The following is an 18,661-nucleotide window of genomic DNA, read 5'->3' as shown; positions in this document are numbered from 1 at the left end:
GGCTAGAGTATCACGAACAAATCTGTACATCCCTCTATAACCAGCTGCCATTCTTTCGAAGCTACATTATACTTTCATGGGTAGGCCTCGCTCTGCAATTTTTACCTCTACTGTTTCCTCCATTACCAAACTGCAGAACCTAGGGGTCTCAGACTGTGTCCAATCAACCGGTCCATTTTGTAGTCAAGTTGGGCCATAAATTTCTTTTTTTTGCCACTCCGATTGATTACCTCGTCCATAGTCATAGATAATACCGATCAGTATTTGTCTATAGCATCGCACTTCAAAAGCTTCAATTCTCCTCTTTCCTGAACTGCTTATCGCTAACGTTTCGCTTCCCAGCAGGGCTACACTCCACACAAATACCTTCAGAAGATATTTCCGTACACTTCAACGTGTTTTAGATGTTGACTATCTCTAATGTTAAGTATCGCTTTTCTTGCTGTTGCCGCCCGACATTTTATAGGCTCTGTATTCGGACGTCACTGTTGTTTCGCTTCCCATACATTACAACTCATCTCCTACTCTAGCGTCTAATCTCCTAATCTAAGCTGGCCGAAGTGGCCGAGCGGTTAAAGGCGCTGCAGTCTGGAACCGCAAGACCGCTACGGTCGCAGGTTCGAATCCTGCCTCGGGCATGGATGTTTGTGATGTCCTTAGGTTAGTTAGGTTTAACTAGTTCTAAGTTCTAGGGGACTAATGACCTCAGCAGTTGAGTCCCATAGTGCTCAGAGCCACTTGAAGCCATCCTAATCTAAATCCCTCAGAATCTCCTGATTTAGTTCGATTACACTCTTTCTTTAACTTTCTTTGTTGTTCTTCGTTCAAATGGCTCTGAGCGCTATGGGACTTAACATCTGAGGTCATCAGTCCCCTAGAACTTAGAACTACTTAAACCTAACTAACCTAACGACATCACACACATCCATGCCCGAGGCAGGATTCGAATCTGCGACCGCAGCGGTCGCGCGGTTCCGGACTACAGCGCCTAGAACCGCATGGCCACCGCGGCCGGCTTGTTCTTCGTATAACATATTTTAAAGACACTATGGATTCCGTTCACCTGCCTGTAAGAGTCCTTTGCCGTCTATGACGTAACCACAATGTCATCGGCAAAGCACATGGTTTATATTCCTTCTCCCTGAACATAAATGCTTATTCGAAATTTCTCCTTCATTTTCCGTACTGCTTGTAGAATACACAGACGGAATACCATTAGTGATCGGCTAATCCCTGTATCAGTCCCTCTCTTCAAGAAACATATTAACCTGTAATGCCGTCATAGTTATCATCCAAACTTAAATCCGAAAATATCCAAATTACCACTTGTATTCCCCCTCCCGTTTCTGCTGCTTATTCCTTCTCCTCATCATCATTATCAGCAGCCAAGTTATATCCACCGGTGTGGTGTAAAAGTTTCCTCTAGAGTATTCCATTAATAGCGGTCTTCATCTGAAGGCACCTCTCATATCCTTGCGTAAATCTACACACTTCCCATTGCACGGCTGCCTTAGTGTTTACTTGTCTCTTTCCCTAATCTGTCAGACACCGACTCCCCTCGCTAAAAGTCATACCCATCTCCATCTAACTTCCCTATCGTACGTAATTACTCCAATCACTCTAGTCTTACCTGCTCCATTTTTACTTATTATTAAAGAGTTCGACTTTCGTGGCAGTATATTCACCACATTAATGCAAACAAATACTTAACATTTTTTCATCACTCCCGAACTACGACTCATATGTTTATCGAAAGAGATGATTCTCACACCTAAATGAGACGCTATTTTAATCAAATTAGGGGTTTAGCTCAGCAAAACCACCATTTTTTTCTAAATCATGATGATGCGCTTAGGCTTTGTTAGTATTTAAATAATACTAGAAATTTTATCTAACTCGATGTATGGAGAATAGATTCGAAGTACATGGATGTCCGCAGACATTTATCCAGTAGAGGTTTTATTCGGCATGTTTTGGTGAGTATCAATATATTTCGTGCCCCAAGAACTATGTTTTGTAGGACGAACATAAAATTCATCGTATTTCTAAGGAGTGGTTGTTCTCCACACTATAGCTTTTTGAAGGTAAATTAACTTTGATATATAAGAGGTAAGCATATACTTTCAGAATACACAGAGTAGAATATTTGATTATTGTTAATAAGATAATGAATGGCATTTTTTGAGTTAACAGTACTAAATTAAAGCCAAAAAATATTCTCAAAAGATACGTTTATTCACTTCGCAATAAAGGTAGTTCGACAATGAAAGTTAAAAATCTCAAAGAAAAAAGTCACGATAGCTGAGGAAATCATGTTGAATTTCAACAAAAAGAGGTGGTGGATATAACCACCATTTGAACTTATAAGAAATGCCTTTTACCATTGCGGTCTCGTAAACCAACGTGCAGCAGGGAGAACGGTGTGCTGACCAAACGTTCCTCAATATTTGTGCCCAGCGACGCCTGTAGGCTGAGGATGACACGGCGGCTGGTCGGTACCGTTGGGTGGTCATGGCCTGATCGGGCGAGTTTAGTTTTCTAACATTGTTCAAACTGTTTCTTACAGAGACAGCATACGATCATGTTAACGAGTTTATTGCATTAGTTTCATGCCTTCTGTTTCTTTACTGTCACCTGATTAGTGCTTAAAATGGGTTTTGGAAACAAAATTTTTGTACTATTTGTGGTAAGTACATCCCAGGCCAACATTCGACGTGATAACTGACGTAAATGTCAAAAAACCATCCTTCAATGAACTTGTAGAGCCGATTCTTAACATCGTACAAATGAATCAAGAAATTCTTCTTTCCTCCAGCTTGACACAATTCATAGCCATAACAGCTAGGCGTATATTTTGCACCTCATTGAGGTCGAGAAGGTGTCATTTCTGGAGAGATCTGTTCAGTCTCGAAGGTCTATGTTTCCTTTCAAACTCCCCTTAACTAATGTAAAAGAAGACTTACGAAAACTCAAGACACATTCATTCGATTTGTCTTTCTGGAAGAAATGTAAAATGTTGCAAGATGTTCGAAATTTTCAGGAAAATAGGTGTACGCTACGGAAAAGGACGGGTATTATAGAATATTTGAACTCAGAAGAAACAATAAGAATGCACTGTAATAAAGTCCTCGGATTAGAAAGGATATGAGACAGGGATGTAGTATTTTGACACAGCCGTCCAGTCTGTTCATCGAAGAATCAACTATGAAAAGGGAGGTTCCACAAGCGCGATTGAAATTCAGGCTGAAACGATACCAGCGATTAGATTCTCTGATGAGATTGTTACCCTCCTTGTAACTGTGGGAGATTGACAGGAGATGATGTATGGAATGGACAGTATAATAAGCACACGCTATGAACAGAGAGTAAACCAGTGAAAGGTGAAACTGGTGTGGAGAGATACCCTGTGAAATTGCGTTTATCTGCACTCTGACAATTCCATTTACCTCCACATTTCAAGCTCAAAAAAATACACACGTGGAATGTAGGACAGGCATTTTCCTTAGGTACTACTGAAATCGCTCTATCTTGTAAAACTCTCTAGTTTCAGCGAGCTTGCAAGTCTTCAGGTTCTTATAACCGTTGTTATTGAAGCTAAGATCTTCTGCGTTGTTACATCACCTTTGTTCCTCTTCAGATTTCTTCTTACACAGTCGACGTTCCGACAACTAACACAGCATCTTCTCCAAGATGTTCTGGAGCCGCCATTTAGCTGAACACGGTCAGACAGCAGTGCCTTGTTCAGTTACAAAAGGGAAATTCCCGAGCCTGTACTAAAACTGATGGTTTACTGGGCGAAACATTTATGCTATTATTGCTGGGCCGCCGCTCCAAGGAAACGTCGTTATTTCTTTTAGTATGATCACCCTCGAAAGGCGAATTGTTTAGAGATATCTAAATTCCTGTTGTGCTGGGGTGCATAATTATGCGACTTTATGAATCTGTCATTCTCAGAAATCTGTCAGAAGTTTCTTTTATCATCACTCTTCTCAGTTATTTGATGTCAGCCGAAGCAAATTCCTCTCCATTTACAATTTCTCGTGAATAGTATGACTACCCATGACACCCGAATTATTTAGGGATATCTGAATTCCCTTTGTGTTTGGGTAAAAAGTTATGTGATTTCAAGAATGTGTCATTCTCAACAATCTGTCACTATTTTCTTTTGTCATCATTCTTCTCAATCTCCAACTGCGACATAATCGCGTGTACAAACAGTGATCCAATACTGTAAATGCTTTTTTATTAAAGTCTATGATCACAAATGAATTGCAATAATCACTATGTGGACGATGTAGCCTATTCTACACCGTATTTTAAATCTATGTGACGATGCTATGCTGATTATATTTATATGTTTTGACGATGCCATTATGGCCGTATCACTTTAGGACATGTTGTAAAAAAGATCTGAGGATGGTCATTAAAGACTGAAACCGGTCATCGTCTAATGAATTCATTTGTGATCATAGACTGGAATAAAAAAAGCACTCTTCTCAATGATTGGATGATGCCTGTCACGAATTCCTCTCCTGAGATAAGGAAACGTTATCATTTCTCGTGAATATCATGATTACTAACGAAACGCAAATTATTTAGAGATATCCAAAGTCCCTTCGTACTCGAGTATGAAATAATGATATCTGAAGACTCTGCGATTCACAGAAAAACATCCGAATTTGCTATCAGTCTTCCCATTGGTTTGATGTGGTCCACCGCGAATTCCTCTCTTCATTTCAGAGAACTCTGAAACGACTTCTTCAATCATTTGTCGGATATTTTACAGTCTCTGTCATCCCCTAGTACCATGAAATGTCTTCCGTCCTGTCCTGGTGTGACTTCTTCTTCTCTGTTATTTCCACACGTCGCCTTATTTGCATGCTCTAGGCAGAGGCTTCTCATTTCTTACTCTGTCTGCACCGATAGCTGAGTGGTCAGCGTGACGGATTGCCGTCCTACGGGCCCGGGTTCGATTTTCGGCTTGGTGGGGGATATTCTCCGCTCAGGGACTGGGTGTTGTGTTGTCTTCATCATCATTTCATCCCCATCGGGCGCGCAGGTCGCCCAATGTGGCGTCGAATGTAGTAAGACTGCACCAAGGTGGCCGGACCTGCCCCGTAAGGGGCCTCCCGGCCAATGACACCAAACGCTCGTTTCCATTTCTTACTCTATCACTCCACCAGATTTTGAACATCCTTTTACAGCAAAACATTCCAAACGCTTCGATTCTCTTCAAATGGTTCAAATGGCTCTGAGCAGCATGCGAATTAACATCTGAGGTCATCAGTAGCCTAGAACTTAGAACTAATTAAACCTAACTAACCTACGGACATCACACACATCCATGCCCGAGGCAGAATTCGAACCTGCGACCGTAGCGGTCGCTTGGTTCCAGACTGCAGAGCCTAGAACCGCACGGCCATTCGATTCTCTTCCTTCCGGGTTTCCCCACAGTCCACGACAAACTTCAGCAGAGCGCATGCTTCTTCAAATTATGGTCGATGTGTGATACTAGTGGACTTCTCGTGGCCAGGAACGTCCTCCTTCCCTGCTTTAGTCTGTTTCTTGTGTCCTCCTTGGTACGTCTGCCACGGGGTAACGTTACTTCAGTGTAGCAGAATTGCTTCATTTGGTTTATTTCGTGGTCTCCAATTGAATGTTACGTTGAGAGGTAATTTCACAGGGTATCTCTCCACACCAGTTTCACCTTTCACTGGTTTACTCTCTGTTCATAGCGTGTGCTTACTATACTGTCCACTCCATACATCATCTCCTGTCAATCTCCCACAATTACAAGGAGGGTAAGAATCTCATCAGAGAATCTAATCGCTGGTATCGTTTCAGCCTGAATTTCAATCGCGCTTGTGGAACCTCCCTTTTCATAGTTGATTCTTCGATGAACAGACTGGACGGCTGTGTCAAAATACTACATCCCTGTCTCATATCCTTTCTAATCCGAGGACTTTATTACAGTGCATTCTTATTGTTTCTTCTGAGTTCAAATATTCTATAATACCCGTCCTTTTCCGTAGCGTACACCTATTTTCCTGAAAATTTCGAACATCTTGCAACATTTTACATTTCTTCCAGAAAGACAAATCGAATGAATGTGTCTTGAGTTTTCGTAAGTCTTCTTAAGGGGAGTTTGAAAGGAAAAAATTCTTTTTCACACTTTAGGATCTCTTCAGAAAATTGCAAATTTTATAATGATATAAAATCCGAAATATATATATATACATATATATATATACATTTATATATATATATATATATATATATATATATATATATATATATATATATATACTTTAAACTCACATGGGAAGTCTTTTATTTTATTTTTTTAAATATAATCTACACCAGTTAAAAATGTTAAATTTTTTTAGTGTATTACTTCAAGATGCAATAAAATCTGTAATTTTTTATATAGAAGGCTGTGGATTGCTGGTTATAAAGGTCATGTCCAGAAGGTTATGGGCACCAAGCTGAGGAAGTTGAAACAAAGATGAAAAGACAAGAAACTTTCTGATCGTAAAACAATAAGAGGCAAGTTGACAGACAAAATGACTGATGAACTACAGCAGTATTATGGGATGGCCATTACAAATAATACTGAGGATTTGTTGAAAATGAACCAAGCACTATGGGCTACCTTCTAGCACAGACGGCAAACTGATGGAAAATCAGTACACCGCTTTTGCCCTCCTGGACCGGATTCATGGTGCAATTACCACAGTGCCATATACTCAAACATTACATACAGCCATAAACATTCCATCCTAGTAGCAGTCATCGATATCATAAAACCTGTTTACAGAGACCTGGCAAATCCTGAATTACTGAAGAAGTGTCTGCATGGTCCAACTCAAAATCCCAATGAGTCGTTCAATAATCTTGTATGGACTCGCTTACCAAAAAATGTTTTGATGGAATGAAGACACTGAAGTGTTTGCTCAGTGATGCTGCTATTTCTTTTAATGATGAGAACATTGGTAGTGTGAAAGTGCTACAGCATATGGGAATTAATCCTGGAGCAGAGTGCATCAGAGAACTTGAACGGATGGACAAGGTTGAGTTGGCATTGATAAAGCAGAGTATGTAGCACAGTTGGCCACTAGGGAGTCCAGAAAGAAGAAAAGAGGAAAAAACTTAAAAAAGATGAGGAGGATGATATACGGTATGGTGCAGAGTGCTTCTTCTGAGTGACTAAAAATAAAAAGTTAAGCCTATATTAAGTGAGTTACAGTCTTTTGAAACTTTAGAAGCCGTTCTTGAAAATTTACATTTTCTGTGGCATTTTTCCGTACATCTCAGAAGCCACTTCGAGTAGAGTATTCAAATTTTCAGGGAGTAATAACATACATATCCTGAGTCCAATGAACTAAAAGAAAAATATAATGTTATGCATAATTAAAATTATTTAGAATAACGCAGAAAAAGTTCACAGAATTTTAACTGTATAATTAAAAAAATTGTATCTCCAAAAGCAGTGGCTCAAATTTAATTATTGTAGTTCAGTAGACTCAGAACATACACTTTAATGTCTTGTATAAGTTTCATGTCAATGGCTACAGTGGTTCCTGAAATACAGGGATGCAAAGTCACTAAATTTAATATTGGCGGGTTAGGGCTTTCCAACTCCCCTTAAGTGCAACGTCAGAACTGCATCTTTGGTGGAGTATTCTAACATCAATAAAAAGTCTGTGCCCCATTTGACAGAAAGTGTAACTATGCTATCGTCTCTCCAGTTACCGACGTCTATGATTACAATTATAGTCTTCATCGACCTGATATCTCCAAACACTACGCTGAATCACAGTACACTGATAAAGAAAATATTTACGGTTTCAAGAAATTCTCTGAAGGAAACAAGGATTTATTCAGATTTCCAGGTAGCAGATATTACCCTTTAGAAGTGCATTAAGACCTGCTCTTTTCACTGATAACAAGTCACTTCCAGAGTATAACAGCAGTTTAGTTTATGCAGATGATACGGCTTTGGAAAATCAGAGTGCGTCATTCAAAGAAGCGGAAGTCACCTCGCAAATGCGTTTAGTAAGATGAGTGATAATTACAGAAAAACGTCGAGATAATTTAGTTACAACTCAACTCCGTGTATCTCGTTTCGAACACCGCCAGCCACAATTGTAATCTCAGTGTCTTAGGAGAAGGAGTACGCTTGGGTGTTACTAAATATAAGGGGCAATCAAAAAGTTTCGTTCGAAGGCCGTACAGTCCATAACACGTACGCCAATCTGAAAAGATCGCCGTGAGCATTGAGACAAACATCCAACCGATGCACCAAGTTGCAGATACTCATTTGAATAGACGCTGTCTCTTGCTGATTGAAGAAGACCGTAACTTCCTGGTGTACACCCTCGTCCGACAGGAATCGTCCACCCTTCGGAACTTTTTTTTATGAGACGGAAGGTGTGATAATCGCATGGGGAAGAGATGAAGACTGTAGGGCAGGTGCTCAAGCCTTCCACACTTGAGTTGGCAAAACTTCTACGTTACGACAGTTGGGACATAGTATCGTGCGTTATGAGGCGGCAGCACCTCTATGTGCGCTATTCCGCAGCAGTACTTTTCGACGGACATACTGTGCCATACACATCCTTCATTTAGCGATAACAGATGTCTACCGGTGTTTGTCCTTCGCGAGCCAAGAAAAGAATAACAGTACGTTGCTCCAGTTTCGACGAATTTGGTAGTGACGTCGCCATAGTTCACGGTTGCGCATATGCCGCACGCACGTCGGCAAGACACGAATGTCACACAAATACCCTCTCTACATGTCAATACTTACATGCCCGCATCGAAGTGCACTACATTGCTGGTGGGCTGCAGTAATGCCCTCAAACGAATCGCTCCTTAAAAAAATGATCAAATGTGTGTGAAATCTTATGGGACTTAACTGCTAAGGTCATCAGTTCCTAAGCTTACACGCTACTTAACCTAAATTATCCTAAGGACAAACACACACACCCATGCCCGAGGGAGGACTCGAACCTCCGCCGGGAACAGCCGCACAGTCCATGACTACAGCGCCAACACCGCTCGGCTAATCCCACGCTGTTTTATCGCTCCTTATTCACAGGGTGTATCATAATTAATGGCGTAAACGCGTACAGTTGAAAATATACGATATAGAAACAAAAAAGGCTGTGTAAACATTGGGTCGAAAATGCACACCTTGAGAGCTACTAGCAACTTTTATCTTCGATAATGTTAAAAAAAAGGCAAAGAAGGGAAAGCAGAAAGGTGGAAGGAGTATATAGAGGGTCTATACAAGGGCGATGTACTTGAGGACAATATTATGGAAATGGAAGAGGATGTAGATGAAGATGAAATGGGAGATATGGTACTGCGTGAAGAGTTTGACAGAGCACTGAAAGACCTGAGTCGAAACAAGGCCCCCGGAGTAGACAATATTCCATTGGAACTTCTGACGGCCGTGGGAGAGCCAGTCCTGACAAAACTCTACCATCTGGTGAGCAAGATGTATGAAATAGGCGAAATACCCTCAGACTTCAAGAAGAATATAATAATTCCAATCCCAAAGAAAGCAGGTGTTGACAGATGTGAAAATTACCGAACTATCAGCTTAATAAGTCACAGCTGCAAAATACTAACACGAATTCTTTACAGACGAATGGAAAAACTAGTAGAAGCCAACCTCGGGGAAGATCAGTTTGGATTCCGTAGAAACACTGGAACACGTGAGGCAATACTGACCTTACGACTTATCTTAGAAGAAAGATTAAGGAAAGGCAAACCTACGTTTCTAGCATTTGTAGACTTAGAGAAAGCTTTTGACAATGTTGACTGGAATACTCTCTTTCAAATTCTAAAGGTGGCAGGGGTAAAATACAGGGAGCGAAAGGCTATTTACAATTTGTACAGAAACCAGATGGCAGTTATAAGAGTCGAGGGACATGAAAGGGAAGCAGTGGTTGGGAAGGGAGTAAGACAGGGTTGTAGCCTCTCCCCGATGTTGTTCAATCTGTATATTGAGCAAGCAGTAAAGGAAACAAAAGAAAAATTCGGAGTAGGTATTAAAATTCATGGAGAAGAAATAAAAACTTTGAGGTTCGCCGATGACATTGTAATTCTGTCAGAGACGGCAGGGGACTTGGAAGAGCAGTTGAATGGAATGGACAGTGTCTTGAAAGGAAGATATAAGATGAACATCAACAAAAGCAAAACAAGGATAATGGAATGTAGTCTAATTAAGTCGGGTGATGCTGAGGGAATTAGATTAGGAAATGAGGCACTTAAAGTAGTAAAGGAGTTTTGCTATTTGGGGAGCAAAATAACTGATGATGGTCGAAGTAGAGAGGATATAAAATGTAGGCTGGCAATGGCAAGGAAAGCGTTTCTGAAGAAGAGAAATTTGTTAACATCCAGTATTGATTTAAGTGTCAGGAAGTCATTTCTGAAAGTATTCGTATGGAGTGTAGCCATGTATGGAAGTGAAACATGGACGATAAATAGTTTGGACAAGAAGAGAATAGAAGCTTTCGAAATGTGGTGCTACAGAAGAATGCTGAAGATTAGATGGGTAGATCACATAAGTAATGAGGAAGTATTGAATAGGATTGGGGAGAAGAGAAGTTTGTGGCACAACTTGACCAGAAGAAGGGATCGGCTGGTAGGACATGTTCTGAGGCATCAAGGGATCACCAATTTAGTATTGGAGGGCAGTGTGGAGGCTAAAAATCGTAGAGGGAGACCAAGAGATGAATACACAAAGCAGATTCAGAAGGATGTAGGTTGCAGTAGGTACTGGGAGATGAAAAAGCTTGCACAGGATAGAGTAGCATGGAGAGCTGCATCAAACCAGTCTCAGGACTGAAGATCACAACAACAACAACAATGTTAAACAAATCTCTTCTACTGCAAGCTCTTTGCTTTCTATAATTTGGGAAGTGGCAGTATGGACCAAAACAAGAAAAAAACGTCCAGTAAACATGTGCTTTAAAATGCATACGTTAAGAGCTATGAGTACTTTTTCATCTTCGCTACTGGGCACTGTTTCATCTTCGCTACTTTGGAAGATAACTCTTATACTGAACAAATGCTTACAACATTTAAGGTATGCATTTTAGAGCACATGTTTACTGGACATTTTTTCTTCATTTGGTCCATACTGCCACTTCCCAAAATATGGAAAGCAAAGAGCTTGCAGTAGAATAGATTTGTTTCACATTATCGAAGATGAAAGTTGCTAGTAGTTCTTAAGGTATTCATTTTATGTATTTTCGACCCTATGTTTACGGAGACTTTTTTGCCTCTAGTATCGTGTACTTTCAACAGTATGCGTATACGCCATTAAGTATGATACACCCTGTATAGGTATCACACATGATAGTACCTTGACTTGCAAGCAACATGTCATAACACAAGGCTGAACGTGGAAGTCAGAAAAAAACATCTTGTGGCAGACAGTCGGTACTACATGGGGCTCAGCCACGCTGTTAAGGAACAACGAGATTATCAGTCTGCTATTCTGTGGTAGAAAACGCCTTCTCCATCTGGTACGAGTCCACCCACACCAAAGGAGTTGGTAAGGTGCTGAATGTGACGTGAAGGCGTACTGCGGGTTGCCTCTGGCCTGCACCGCTTGCGGACGTACTCATGTATCAGATGGCAGCTATTGGTCTCCCAGACATACACCGTGTGTATGCTGCTAGTGTGGGAAGAACAGTCCTCGCCACCAAGCCTGTCCATCGGTTTCATCATCAAGAACTAACTGTCAACAGACCAAAGCCAAGGGAAGCTACATGAAAATTAGCAACATCTTCCAAACGACTGCATCCAATGCCAGAATGGATGCGCGAAGCATACAACCACTACCACAGTCATACCTTAGCAAAATATCTTGCTGAAAACACAAGGAAATTGTGGTCTTACGTAAAATCGGTAAGCGGGTCGAAGACTTCCATCCAGTCACTCACTGATCAGTCTGGCCTGGCAACGGAAGACAGCAAAACGAAAGCTGAAATTTTAAATTTAGCATTTGAGAAATCTTTCAAGCAGGAAGATCGTACAAACACACCGGCGTTTGAGATTCTCGTATGGAGGACATAGTGATAGACATCTCTGGTGTTGTGAAGCAGCTGAATGGGTTGAAAATAAATAAATCGCCAGATCCTGATGGGATACCAATTCGGTTTCACAGAGAGTACTCTACTGCTTTGGCTCCTTACTTAGTATGCATTTATCGCGAATCTCTCGCCCAACGTAAAGTCCCGAGCGCCTGGAAGAAAGCGCAGGTGACGCCTGCATATAAGAAGGGTAGAAGGACGGATCCTCAAAATTATAGACCAATATCCTGAATATCAGTTTGTTGCAGGATTCTCGAACATATTCTCAGTTAGAATATAATGAATTTCCTTGAGACAAAGAAGTTGCTGTCCATGCATCAGCACGGCTTTAGAAAGCATCGCTCCTGCGAAACGCAACTCGCCCCTTTTTCACATGATATCTTGCGAACCATGTACGAAGGGTATCAGACGGATGCCATATTCCTTGACTTCCGGAAAGCGTTTGACTCGGAGCCCCACTGCAGACTCCTAACTAAGGTACGAGCATATGGGATTGGTTCCCAAAGATGTGAGTGGCTCGAAGACTTCTTAAGTAATGGAACCCAGTACGTTGTCCTGGATGGTGAGTGTTCATCGGAGGTGAGGGTATCATCTGGTGTGCCCCAGGGAAGTGTGGTAGGTCCGCTGTGGTTTTCTATCTACATAAATGATCTTTTGGATAGGGTGGATAGTAATGTGCGGCTGTTTGCTGATGATGCTGTGGTGTACGGGAAGGCGTCGTCGTTGAGTGACTGTAGGAGGATACAAGATGACTTGGGCAGTGGGTTGGCAGTAGAGCCAACACCGGGTTACAAGAGGAAGCCGAAAGGCACGCGTTTTAGCTCACGCAGGCTGGCGTGAGGTCTGGAACAGGACAAGGAAATTAGAATTTAGAAAAAAACGGACGTAGCTGGTGGAATACTTAACTTTAATCCATAAATGGTGAACGTCGCTCTTGACGGTACATTATTCATAATATCAATAGTAACTGGTAATGCCGGCCGAAGTGGCCGTGCGGTTAAAGGCGCTGCAGTCTGGAACCGCAAGACCGCTACGGTCGCAGGTTCGAATCCTGCCTCGGGCATGGATGTTTGTGATGTCCTTAGGTTAGTTAGGTTTAACTAGTTCTAAGTTCTAGGGGACTAATGACCTCAGCAGTTGAGTCCCATAGTACTCAGAGCCATTTGAACCATAACTGGTAATGGCGCCTTGCTAGGTCGTAGCAAATGACGTAGCTGAAGGCTATGCTAACTATCGTCTCGGCCAATGAGAGCGTATTTTGTCAGTGAACCATCGCTAGCAAAGTCGGTTGTACAACTGGGCGAGTGCTAGGAAGTCTCTCTAGACCTGCCGTGAGGCGGTGCTAGGTCTGCAATCACTGATAGTGGCGACACGCGGGTCCGACGTATACTAACGGACCGCGGCCGATTTAAAGGCTACCACCTAGCAAGTGTGGTGTCTGGCGGTGACACCACAGACAGGATTTGTGATTGGTGTAAAGAATGGCAGCTAACTCTAAATATAGATAAATGTAAATTAATGCAGATGAATAGGAAAAAGGACCCCATAATAATTGAATACTCCATTAGTAGTGTAGCGCTTGACACAGTCACGTCGATTAAATATTTGGGCGTAACATTGCAGAGCGATATGAAGTGGGAGAAGCACGTAATGGCATTTGTGGGGAAGGCGGATAGTAGTCTTCGGTTCATTGGTAGAATTTATGGAAGATGTGGTTCATCTGTAAAGGAGACCTCTTATAAAACACTAATACTACCTATTCTTGAGTACTGCTAGGGCGTTTGGGATCCCTATCAGGTCGGATTGAGGGAGGACATAGAAGCAATTCAGAGGCGGGCTGCTACATTTGTTACTGGTAGGTTTGATCATCACGCGAGTGTTACGGAAATGCTTCAGGAACTCGAGTGGGAGTCTCTGGAGGAAAGGAGGCGTTCTTTTCGTGAATCGCTACTGAGGATATTTAGAGAACCAGCATTTGAGGCTGACTGCAGTGCAATTTTACTGCCGCCATCGTATTACGCGGGAAAACCACTAAGATAAGATAAGAGAGATTAGGGCTCGTACAGTGAAATAGGCAGTCATTTTTCCCTCGTTCTGTTTCCGAGTGGAACAGGGAGAGAAGATGCTAGTTGTTGTTCCAGGTGCCCTCCGACGCTCACCGTATGGTGGATTGCGGAGTATGTATATAGATGTAGATGAATGGAAATGTGAAAATTACAAACAGCAAACGATCGTCATTTGCCTCAAGCATCCCTGCTGGACACAAAGAGAAGTGAACCACATGGTGGCCTCTCACCCACCTAAACTCTCGACGCGAAAAATCTAGATTTAATCAAAAAAGTTTGAGAATCCCAGTGGTCATCAGCCACCAACTGCGACTCCAGGGAAGTTGAAATGTCGACCATTTGCTGCGCTGCCGGCTCTGTTCAGTATCGTGAACTGAGGAAGATGTGTCGTCTCGAAAAATCAGGTGTACTGTCGCATCTTCCCAACACTATACTTCGACGTCGTAACTCGCCATCTTCATCAAGTGTTTCCTGAGACTGGTTTCTTTCCTTTTTTTATTGAAACCTTCATTTTCCACCGTGAAGGAGTGGAGGAGGCTGTTTGAAATTTGCAAAACGCTCTTTCCAGCCGATTGTTGTACAAGTACAGCTTAATTATTTATTTATTTTTATAAAATGCATTTTAACGTCAGCTGTTTATTTGTCCCATTTTCATCTTCCTGTTTAATAAACAACATCATCCAGAACGACTAATGGTAAAAATAGGCTGGTGGTTAAAATGTATTTCATAAAATTCTTTACTGGTGTTGAACCTCACCTTTTCTCTTTTTTTGTTTTGTTTTTCAATAAAATTTAAAATTAAGTTTATGTTTGACATTTTATAAGAAATTGTATAATCATGCCTAACATGTTTCTCATGCTGCTAATATTAGTCATATTTTACAGATTACAAAGTTCTTACATTCATATTTATATAGGTGTAATATTAAGTTACACGTCTGAATCGAATAAAATACTTCGAAAAATTAAACGAACTTAAATGGGGCAACTTAACTGGATGGAGTCAATGTGTGTATAAGAATAAGTAAAATTACATAAAGGAATCTCTGGATGGATAATGAGGTATCATTAGATATTGATGCATGTTATGACTGTAGCGGCTAGAAAAGAAAGCTCCACGCCTTGCACTACATCTTCCGATGCGAGAACGGAGCACCAGGAGTGCATGAAATGCTGGCATATCGTTTCTACGCGAGAGATTTAAACAGACTGCTCACTAATTTTACGTACTGGCGCAGCAATCAGAGAACAGGTACATCGCCAGCCTGGGAAACCAGGTCCACTGGCGTCCGATCACTCGCTGGCCTGCCATGCTACTTGAGCAGTAACTCTGTGGGACGTTGCGAGAGCAGTTGCACAAAACTGGATGACAACAAGAGAAGACAACAAATGAACGGGAGGTGTAAGTGTCTCAACGCAGATTATATATAGGCTAGGCACTGATAATGCTCAGACTACGCGAAGCAAGGTCTGGACCTACATAGGTCGAGACTATCAGTCAGTCCTGCTTCCTCGCACGTTGCGCTGTTTTCTGGTGGTGGTAAGTTTCTATAGGACCAAACTGCCGAGTTCATCGGTTCCTAGGCTTACACTACTTAATCTAACTTAAACTAACTTACGCTAAGGACAACAAACACACTTTCCTGATGGAGGACTCAAACCTCCGACGGGAGGAGCCGCGCGAACCATGGCTATGTGCCTAAGACCGCGCGGCTACCCCGCACTGCGCTGTCTTCCGTAATGCCGGCCGTACCATGGGGTTCCGTATTACGTGAGTGCCACCGAGGCATGTTCCTAGCACTATGGTGACACTGTAGACGTCCTTTTCCTGTTCACAACCCCTGTGGCTTTCTTGTGGACTTGTCAAATGTTCAAATGTGTGTGAAATCTTATGGGACTTAACTGCTAAGGTCATCAGTCCCTAAGCTTACACACTACTTAACCTAAATTATCCTAAGGAGAAACACACACACCCATGCCCGAAGGAGGGCTCGAACCTCCACCGGGACCAGCTGCACAGTCCATGGCTGCAGCGCCCCAGACCGCTCGGCTAAAGCCACGCGGCGGTCTCCGTGTCTTCCTCGTTGCGTTCAGAATTCTGTACGTGCCTTCAGTATGCGCTTTCTGTGGTATCAGAGTGCTGCAGGATTTGCATATTGTGTCCGCGCATCATGTGGCGATAATCGCCTTCTGGTGTTCCGTATTACGCCTGTTACGAGGTTGTGCGACGCCTGACGTTTAAGTTGTATGATATTGCTGCCTATCTTATCCGTGACTGCTGTGGGTGTCTCTCGAGTAGGTACTTGTCGTTTCGTTCTCTACATAACGCCTGAATCTGTTAATTACGTATCTGGTCGTCTGAAGTTCGTTACCAGAGAAAGTAACTTTTTCCCGGTGTTTCTGCAGTAATTACAAAACAGGATTTTATGTTGTACTGGGCTGGCATCCTACTTTCCGGTTGATCAGGTCCTGCGCCATCTTGATTTCTATAGATTCATTGATGACACTATCCCAGAATGCAGAACTTCGAACCAGAATCCTGGTTTTCGAGAAGCAGAGAAACTCATCTACCGGGATGCAGGATACCAGTATGGAGTGGAATCCAGCTTTGGAACTGATACAGAAATACAGCAAAAAGTTCCCCTCTGACGACCAGGGTCGAAAATTAACAGGATCGGGCCTCATGCAGAGCAGCAGGTGGCAACTACCTCCTCGGGAGACAGCCACAGCGGTCGTCGACAAGACAGGGAACAACATCAACCACCTGAGACCTCAGGCACTGCGCAACCTGGGAGCAGACATACGCTGAACAGCCGAAACATTGTGACCACTGATCTCCGGGACGTTGTACGTCACCTGGGGGTGAAGCGGCACGTGACGCGATAACAAAAGTATGCAAGCGCAACAGATACGGATGGGGGAAGACCCTAGCGTAGATGTGGGTTGCAAATACATTGAGATAAAGGCTTTGAGAAAGGGCATCTTATTACTACGCAGAGCCTGTGAACGAGTATCTCGAAAACACCGAGGCTGTTCGAATGTTCACGTCTTACTGTCGTGCACTCCTACTGAAATAGGTGGAAGGACAGTGAAGCTGTCACAAGGCGCTAAATGGTTGGACGTCTACGAGTCTTCACAGAACGTGGAAATCGGAGGATTCTCTGCTCTGTAAAGTAGGATAGATGACGACCTGTGGCATCTCTGCCGAAAGAACACAGTGCTGGTGCACGCACAAGTGTTTCTACAGTGTCCAGACTAAGCGCCTGCAAATCTCGCTTCCCGCGAAGCAGACCGGTACAGCGGGCCCCGGACCGAGTAGGAGTCAGCCTGGCCGGTCGTTGCGGAAACAGAGGCGCTTCCCAGAGACCACGAGGAGGCGTCCACGGCGCCGCAAGAGGTCGCTACAGCCGCGGACCTCTTTCCTTCCGCTCGACACGTGACTGCAAATAAAGCCAGCCACATCCATGCGCCGATCAGTATTCAGGCTAGCGCAGGAGCCTGGAGAGGCAGTTCACGGCTAGCGAGCCCACTGGTGACATCGTAGACGCCGCGTCATCGTCCACCGCCGCCAGCGTACCGGAGCCGTCCTTGCAGGGCCTCTACCCGTCCTCGGACTCAGGTGACGGCAACGTGGACTCCGCGCCGCTCTTCACGAGACGCCCGGGGCTTGGTTTGGCGAAGTTGTATGGTTACTACAGACAGTTTATGTTTGGAAGAATCTCTGATTTAGTTATTGGTAGGCTTGGAGGATCAGTACTACCCCACGAATACTGTTTTGTAAATTTTGAAGAAAGGCTTTAGTTTAAATAAAAACGCTATAACTCACAGTCTGAGATTTTCCTATCCGCGGACGGCTGGTATAATAGTTTCGGATCACACCGTTCGTCGTACATGTTGAACATGGAGCTCCGCTGCAAACCACCTCTACACGTTCGCATGTTGACACAACGACATCGTCAGTTACGATAGCAATGGGCACGAGACATCAGCATTCAACTGTCAATTAATAGAAACGTCTCGACTCCTTTGGTGAATTATGGTTTTGCTACATTAGGTAGATGATCGTCTCCCTAAACGTCATCCTTGGGGCGAACGTGGGCTCGAAACGTTTAGCGCACCACGGACGCAGACTGGAGGAAGCAGTATTATACTGGAGACATTCTGCTGCGCTTGCGTGGGACCTGTGATAGTAAACGAAGACACGCTGACATCTGCGAACCACCTGCATCCCTTCATGCTATACGTCTTCACTGCCGGCGATGTCATCTTTCAGCAGTATAAATGTCAGTGTCTCTGTGCCAGAGCCGTGTTACAGTGGTCTGTGAGCTGTATAGTGAACTCACGTTGACGTATCGGTGACCAAATTCGTCTCATGTAAATCCTATGGAACCCACCTTGGTCGCTTTCGGGCGCCATCACCACGTACGCAGATCAGCGGACACGCAGGCGTAAATGCAGAACCCAGACAACAAACACCTGACGAAG

This window comes from Schistocerca serialis, chromosome 10 (genome assembly GCF_023864345.2).
Source record: "Schistocerca serialis cubense isolate TAMUIC-IGC-003099 chromosome 10, iqSchSeri2.2, whole genome shotgun sequence".
Taxonomy (NCBI): Eukaryota; Metazoa; Arthropoda; class Insecta; order Orthoptera; family Acrididae; genus Schistocerca; species Schistocerca serialis.
This window is presented reverse-complemented; position numbering follows the sequence as displayed.